Source organism: Pollicipes pollicipes, unplaced genomic scaffold (genome assembly GCF_011947565.3).
Source record: "Pollicipes pollicipes isolate AB1234 unplaced genomic scaffold, Ppol_2.1 Scaffold_6686;HRSCAF=7923_pilon_pilon_pilon, whole genome shotgun sequence".
Taxonomy (NCBI): Eukaryota; Metazoa; Arthropoda; class Thecostraca; order Pollicipedomorpha; family Pollicipedidae; genus Pollicipes; species Pollicipes pollicipes.
The window spans coordinates 26,564,674-26,571,239 of NW_023596921.1; the positions used below are offsets into that span (position 1 = coordinate 26,564,674).

General features: G+C 55.0%; 1 protein-coding gene across 1 annotated transcript in view; it reads right to left on the minus strand.

The window, feature by feature from the left end:
- LOC119108506 (ecdysone-induced protein 74EF) overlaps window positions 1-6,566 on the minus strand; it is an 88,362-nt gene that overhangs the window by 69,262 nt on the left and 12,534 nt on the right. The gene's annotated exons all lie outside the window — the stretch shown is intronic.

Below are 6,566 nucleotides of genomic sequence, written 5' to 3' on the forward strand. Positions count from 1 at the left end.
TGTCAGTTTCTAATTTAACTAACAGATGGCGCTAGGTAATACTCTCTCCCTTTGCAAAGCATAAACGCGGGTGGCTTTGCTAAGCTCAGGCATGAGCTTCTGTCTTGCGACAGCGTTCACAGAACTGGACAGGTGGTGCAAGGTGCTTGTGGTTAACAGTGGCCGCCGTCTCACCAATTAAGACATGTCGCTCACAGCACATCGTTCGTCGGCGATTTACCGATTTGGTTGCGTTACAAGGCACAATAAACGTTAACAGCTGCAGAGGATAAATGTAAGTTTTCCCCTCATCAAAATTGCTTATGCCCTTAATGCATATAACGTGACTCAAAATCCCGAAGTACAAACTATTTGCCGAAAATGGCTCAAAGCTCTGATAGTGACGTCACAAAAATGGAATTATTGCTAAGAAGAACGGTCAGCTGGATTAGCCATTCCTCCTCGCTTACGTGCCCGTTTTGGCAAGGTTGAACAGCTCTATCTCGTGACACATCGACATATTCCTGGTGCATATGCAGATGATCTATGAAGTAGCTGTTTAGCTCAAAATTAAGGTGCCTTAATATCGCTGCGACCTGTTTGCAGCCTGACCAACTGCGAGCAAAAACCTGAATTATCTGGCAGACAAAACACCCGTACACTCAGTTTAGGCAGCAGGAGTTATTTACATCACTCGAACATCTTTCAGCTCTGCGGGCTTAACATTTCCGCTATGATGACCCCCGGTGGGTCAGACAGGTGGTCGGCGAGCGGCAGGGATAACTTTGCGACTTGATTTCGCTGTTTTCAGTAGCGTCGTAGCTGCACGAGCCGTGTTGTACTTATCGTGTTCATTGGAACTGCAGCTAGTGCAACGCAGTGGGGAGACTCGAACCGTTTTTGTTTTTTTTTGTTGCAAATTGTCGCGGTGATGACCAGCTGGAGATGCATTCCTGTGATGAATCAAACCCAAAAAAACCCGAGCTCAGAGTTTGTTCATATGATAACAACAATGGATTCGCGGCCCTACGCCAAAACCCTGCCGCCAGGCTGCGGGCTCCTCCGACAAACTGTCGCCTCCCTCGTCCGAAGCCTGGGTAGCCACCGGAAATGGCGGCGCTCGGCGGCAATGAGTTCCGAAGCCGTCGACAGAAGTGACACCTGGCGCTTATCTATACAGTTGCCGTGCCATGAAAATGTCGACACGTCCAATGTAGCTGAGCGCGTAAAAAGAAAGTTTCGTCTTGGCGTGTGGGACTCTTCGTCTGGCCCACAAGGGTCATCCTCGTGTACTCGGCTGTTAGTAATGTACACCGCAGCGCAGCGCTAAAGAGCGCGGTTGGCTTTGATGGGCGCTCTTTTCATTTTGGCGTCGTCCATAGATTTGGTTACGCATGGGGGGGGGGGGGATAGAGCGTAACGAAAGCGTAACAAGGTAGGGAGGAGATGTTTTGGGCATGGCCACGTTTCGCTCAGGTGTCGTCGCAATTCATGCTTATGTCTTTTAAAAACAAACACATAAAATCTTAACACCGGGCACCGTTGGTTTCTTGTTATGACAAGGAACACGGTCGTTATTTATTTTCCACCTCTAGGTCAATCGGAGACCAAAATGTCGTTATTTTTCGGGACGTTACGCTTAGCACAGCGTAACCAGGGGAGTGGGTTATCCAGTGTAACTAATACGTAAATAGGAAGGGAGAGAGTGTTAAGAAATTACCAAAAACGAAATGTCATTTACGGACGGTCTTCTGAGTTTGATGATTATGACTGCGCTGTGAGATGTACTTTGATATTCATCTTATAAATCAGAGCTTTGGCTGTGGAAATGAAAGCAAGGTTCTTTTAACGTACTTGAAATTAGCACTTACGGTACGGAGGGCTTATTGCCCGATAAAGCTGTGTCTGCGAAAGAGGTCTGATACCGTCTCTTTGAGGCCTGGTCATTCTATTGACCTGGTTTTAAATTGGCTAAGACCTTCTATAATTTGAGTGAAGCTCCAGTGACTTAACGCTGTAGCATGTAAAGGACGCTCGATTTCTTCTCCAATCTAACATTTGCCACATGCAACGTTTCACGCTGAATAAATAGAACCAAGAAATTGCAATCTAAAACCAACCCTCGAACCACTTGCGGGCGGCATATGTAGGCTTCGCATTTGATTAATTTGACGGCTTCGAATGTGGTGGCATGATGCGCCATAGCGACGTCGCCCACTGCGGGCCGTTCTGCGCGTAGGCGCGTGCTCCTCCGCCGCAATGATGGACAGTTCTGTGCGTGGACGCGGGCTCCTCCGCCGTCGCGGGAGCCGATGCGAACAGTTCTGTGCGTGGACGCGGGCTCCTGCGCCGTCGCGGGAGCCGATGCGGACAGTTCTGTGCGTGGGCACGGGCTCCTCCGCCGTCGCGGGAGCCGATGCAGACAGTTCTGTGCGTGGACGCGGGCTCCTGCGCCGCGGGAGCCGATGTGGACCGTTCTGCGCGTGGACGCGGGCTTCTACGCCGTCGCGGGAGCCGATGTGGACCGTTCTGCGCGTGGACGCGGGCTCCTCCGCCGTCGCGGGAGCCGATGTGGACCGTTCTTGCGCGTGGACGCGGGCTCCTACGCCGCGGGAGCCGATGTGGACCGTTCTGCGCGTGGACGCGGGCTCCTACGCCGCGGGAGCCGATGTGGACCGTTCTGCGCGTGGACGCGGGCTCCTACGCCGCGGGAGCCGATGTGGACCGTTCTGTTGCGTGGACGCGGGCTCCTACGCCGCGGGAGCCGATGTGGACCGTTCTGCGCGTGGACGCGGGCTCCTACGTCGCGGGAGCCGATGCGGACCGTTTCTGCGCGTGGACGCGGGCTCCTGCGCCGCCGCGGGAGCCGATGCGGACCGTTCTGCCCGTGGACGCGGGCTCCTCCGCCGTCGCGGGAGCCGATGCGGACCGTTCTCTCTCGTGGACGCGGGCTCCTGCGCCGCCGCGGGAGCCGATGCGGACCGTTCTGCTCGTGGACGCGGGCTCCTACGTCGCGGGAGCCGATGCGGACCGTTCTGCTCCGGGCCGGCCGTGCGTTGTGCAAGGGGCGGCCGATGGACGCCACTCGGCCTCGGCCGAGTGGCGCAACGGCGAGGATTTTCAGCCGGAGAGTCGTGAGGTGCCGTCCCCCGCGGCCCTCCGGCGCTGGCGGCGGCGCAGGGGCGAGCTGAGGTTACGCGCGTGTTCGCGGCCGCCCGGGAGGGCAGATGGTGACTTGTGAGGCGGCCGTCCTGTTCTGGGCCTGCTGGTGGGACAGTGATTGTGACTTGTGGAGCGGGCCGTCCTGTTCTTGGCCTGCTGGTGGGACAATGATTGTGACTTGTGGAGCGGGCCGTCCTGTTCTGGGCCTGCTGGTGGGACAATGATTGTGACTTGTGGAGCGGGCCGTCCTGTTCTGGGCCTGCTGGTGGGACAATGATTGTGACTTGTGGAGCGGGCCGTCCTGTTCTGGGCCTGCTGGTGGGACAATGATTGTGACTTGTGGAGCGGGCCGTCCTGTTCTGGGCCTGCTGGTGGGACAGTGATTTGTCGGGTGCAACCGTTGTACAGCATCGCTTGGATCATGTTATCGGAAAAATAGCAGGTAGATGCTATGTTCATAGGTATCAGAAAACATGTATGTTGGTATTTCAATGCGCCTACTGTAATGCAAGTGGCGTTATACACCTATATCTAAAAGATGGACACAGTTCTGTAAATAATGTGTTATTTGTATATCAGAGAGGAGCGGGAACGCTAGCTCACGTTTGAAGTGCTTTCGAGGCTATGGCACCTGCCTTCAGCATTTGAAATGTCATGTAAACGACCGATTATAATTATGTGATTTACACTATCCAACAATATGGGCATTCGTGTCACGCCTACAGAAATGTGTCGTATCAGACTGGACTCACGCAACTGTTAAGCTTACGTGACATTAGGCTTCGATTGCACATCTGGCAAACCCAGGTGCTGAGCCGGTTTGAAGAGTGGTATGCGGCGCAATCCTCGCATTTTTACGTGAAAAACGGTCCGCCCTGATATGGATTCACGATACAGGGTCACGTGGGCTTACCGTACACCTCCAAAATTCACGCTGTTCTGTTAGCCTGTTGGCACAGCTGTCTAAAATGTAATGCCGTTTAAATTTGATTTGTCCTGGGTGTAGTTCGTTGCCAGGCACCTGTATTTACATACCGAAATAAGCAGGCTTTTGACTGGCCTCCCACTGCCCCTCTCAAGTCAAAGTTGCAGGCGGTGGCAAATAATGAACCTTTTACCGTGTTTGAGCAAGATCGTGTTCACGTCATATCCTCTACTCCACGGCCTGGCTAGTCCACGTGTCCCGAATATTTCTGCGCCAGCTGCACACTGGATGACTTATGATCGGTTGTGTGCTGTAGCACCCACTCGACTGCATGGGCGTCGCAGTCCTATGTTTATGGCATGTGTTACTCCATGTGCGTCAGCATCGTAATGTATGTCGCCAACTTTAACCGGGAAAGCACGGTCGACGTCGGTTCTCGAAACAGCCGCCGTTGTTTATGGTCTACGAGTGAGGGGAGGCACTACCATCGTGATCGACCGTCTGCCTTTACTACATGATGGATCAGCTGAGTCTCAGTACGACAGCGGTGGCAAACCTCACGCGACAATGCTGCCCACTGCTGGCACGTCGGCATAGCGCGCCCCGGCGCGCGGGCGCGCGCGCACGCGAGCGTCCCCGTCTTCCGCGGCGCTTCCGCCGGGCGGCGCTGTCTGGTGTTTGCGCCGGCCGAGACTCGCCCACTGCCAAGGTCGCTGGGTTCACGGTCGCCGGCTACGCTCGGGCGCAGGCTGCAGCCGTGCAGGCGGCGCCAACTCCGCATCTGTCGCCTGTCGCCGCCCTCCGCCGGCACGCACCGCTGCCCGGCGGCGCGCCGTGTCTGACCCGGCTCGGCCGGCGCGCGGCCCGTTGTCGCCGGGCTCCCGACTTGCTTAGCCGTACATTTACCTGATTTGAGCAATTTGGAGTTGTGCCGGAGATCAACATAAAGTGAGAAGAATGCCTGCCGCCGTCTCAGCATGATTTCGTCATGCTTTGTTTACCTTTCAAGAACATCCTTGAATTTGGTCGGACTCGAGGTGACTGACTCATCAAATCACCGGTAGCTAAAATTGCATACAACGTCTTCCATTTCGACCAAACAAATTAGCCCAAGGGCCCATAGTCGGTGGGTTAGCTCGTGCTGCGACCCGCGTCCCCACGAAGACACCACTGGTCCGTTGTCTGTTCGCGGCGTCGGCGTCGGGGTCAATGTCGTGGTTGTCTCTCCGGCACGGTGCTGGTGTCAGTGTCAGTGTCAGTCTGAGTGTCAGTGTAACCTGACGGCGCCGGAGCCGGAGCCGGCGTGAAGTACTGCCTGCTGACCTGAGGCTCGCCGGGCGCCTGTAAATGCACCGGTCCGGCGGGAGCTGCGCCCGGGGACGTTCGTGGAGAGGACGCTGTGACCAGGTGAAGAAGACTACGCTTGTAATGGAAGCCTCCACGGGATCTGCACCGATCCAGATGTTTTGAAGTGAAAGCGAAGGCTCTCGGCTCGAAAATTCGCGAAAGCCGGATCGGATCGTGGTGGGCCATCACGTGAGAAGCGGATCTCAAGTGGACCCCATAACCTGAACTCTTATCTCGGAGACGAGATGCTGTTCGGACTTGGACTGCGGGGCGTGCGTGAAATTGCAGGCGTGAGTTAGACCTTGACTCAGTTCGTAATTTCGTTGCTATGTTTGATTTCACTGCAGGCCGATTGCCTACGACCAGGCCTTATTCATTGTGCTCCCTCGATCAAACATGAGCACAATGATCTACGATCAGCTACATAATGAACCACGATCGTTCTCAACAAAACGACGTCCGTAACAAAGCTTCGCCACCTTTCTAAGCAGCGTTGTGGGAAAGCGCTCCACAGTTTGACTGGGAAAGTTTCGACACAGAGCCGTGTTTTTGCACTGCGATCCATCCCAGTGACAGGCGGTCTATCAAACGCAGCTCGGCCTCGTGACCTTGGAGCAGGGTTAATCGGAGCGTTCAGCGCCGGGGCGTTCAAACATGAGGTCGTGGTTCAAGTATGAGGTCGTGGTTCAAATATGAGGTCATGGTTCAAACATGAGGTCGTGGTTCAAGTATGAGATCGTGGTTCAAATATGAGGTCGTGGTTCAAATATGAGGTCATGTAGAGGCGGAGCCCCTCCTTCTACCCCTCCCCCACATGACAAGTTCCACTAATGTGGCGGCATCCAGTGTAAGATCCCCTCCCGCCACCCCTCCCCCCAGATATATGGGAAATTCCACTCATGTGGTGGCATCCAGTGTAAGCTTGTCAGCGGATGATTTCATCTGACGTGAGTTGCTTTAATCAACACGCCAAGCGTGCGCAGCAGCTGCTGTTGGAGTCAGAGTCGACTCCCGTTACCTCGGAGTCAAGCTGCCATGTTGTTTCAGTTATATTCGGCCGAGTCAATAATAGTGCCCGGTTCCCAGTACTGATACAGGTCACCACCGGCTCGTTTGGAGCCAGGACCAGCCTGGAACATGCCAGCTTCGCAGC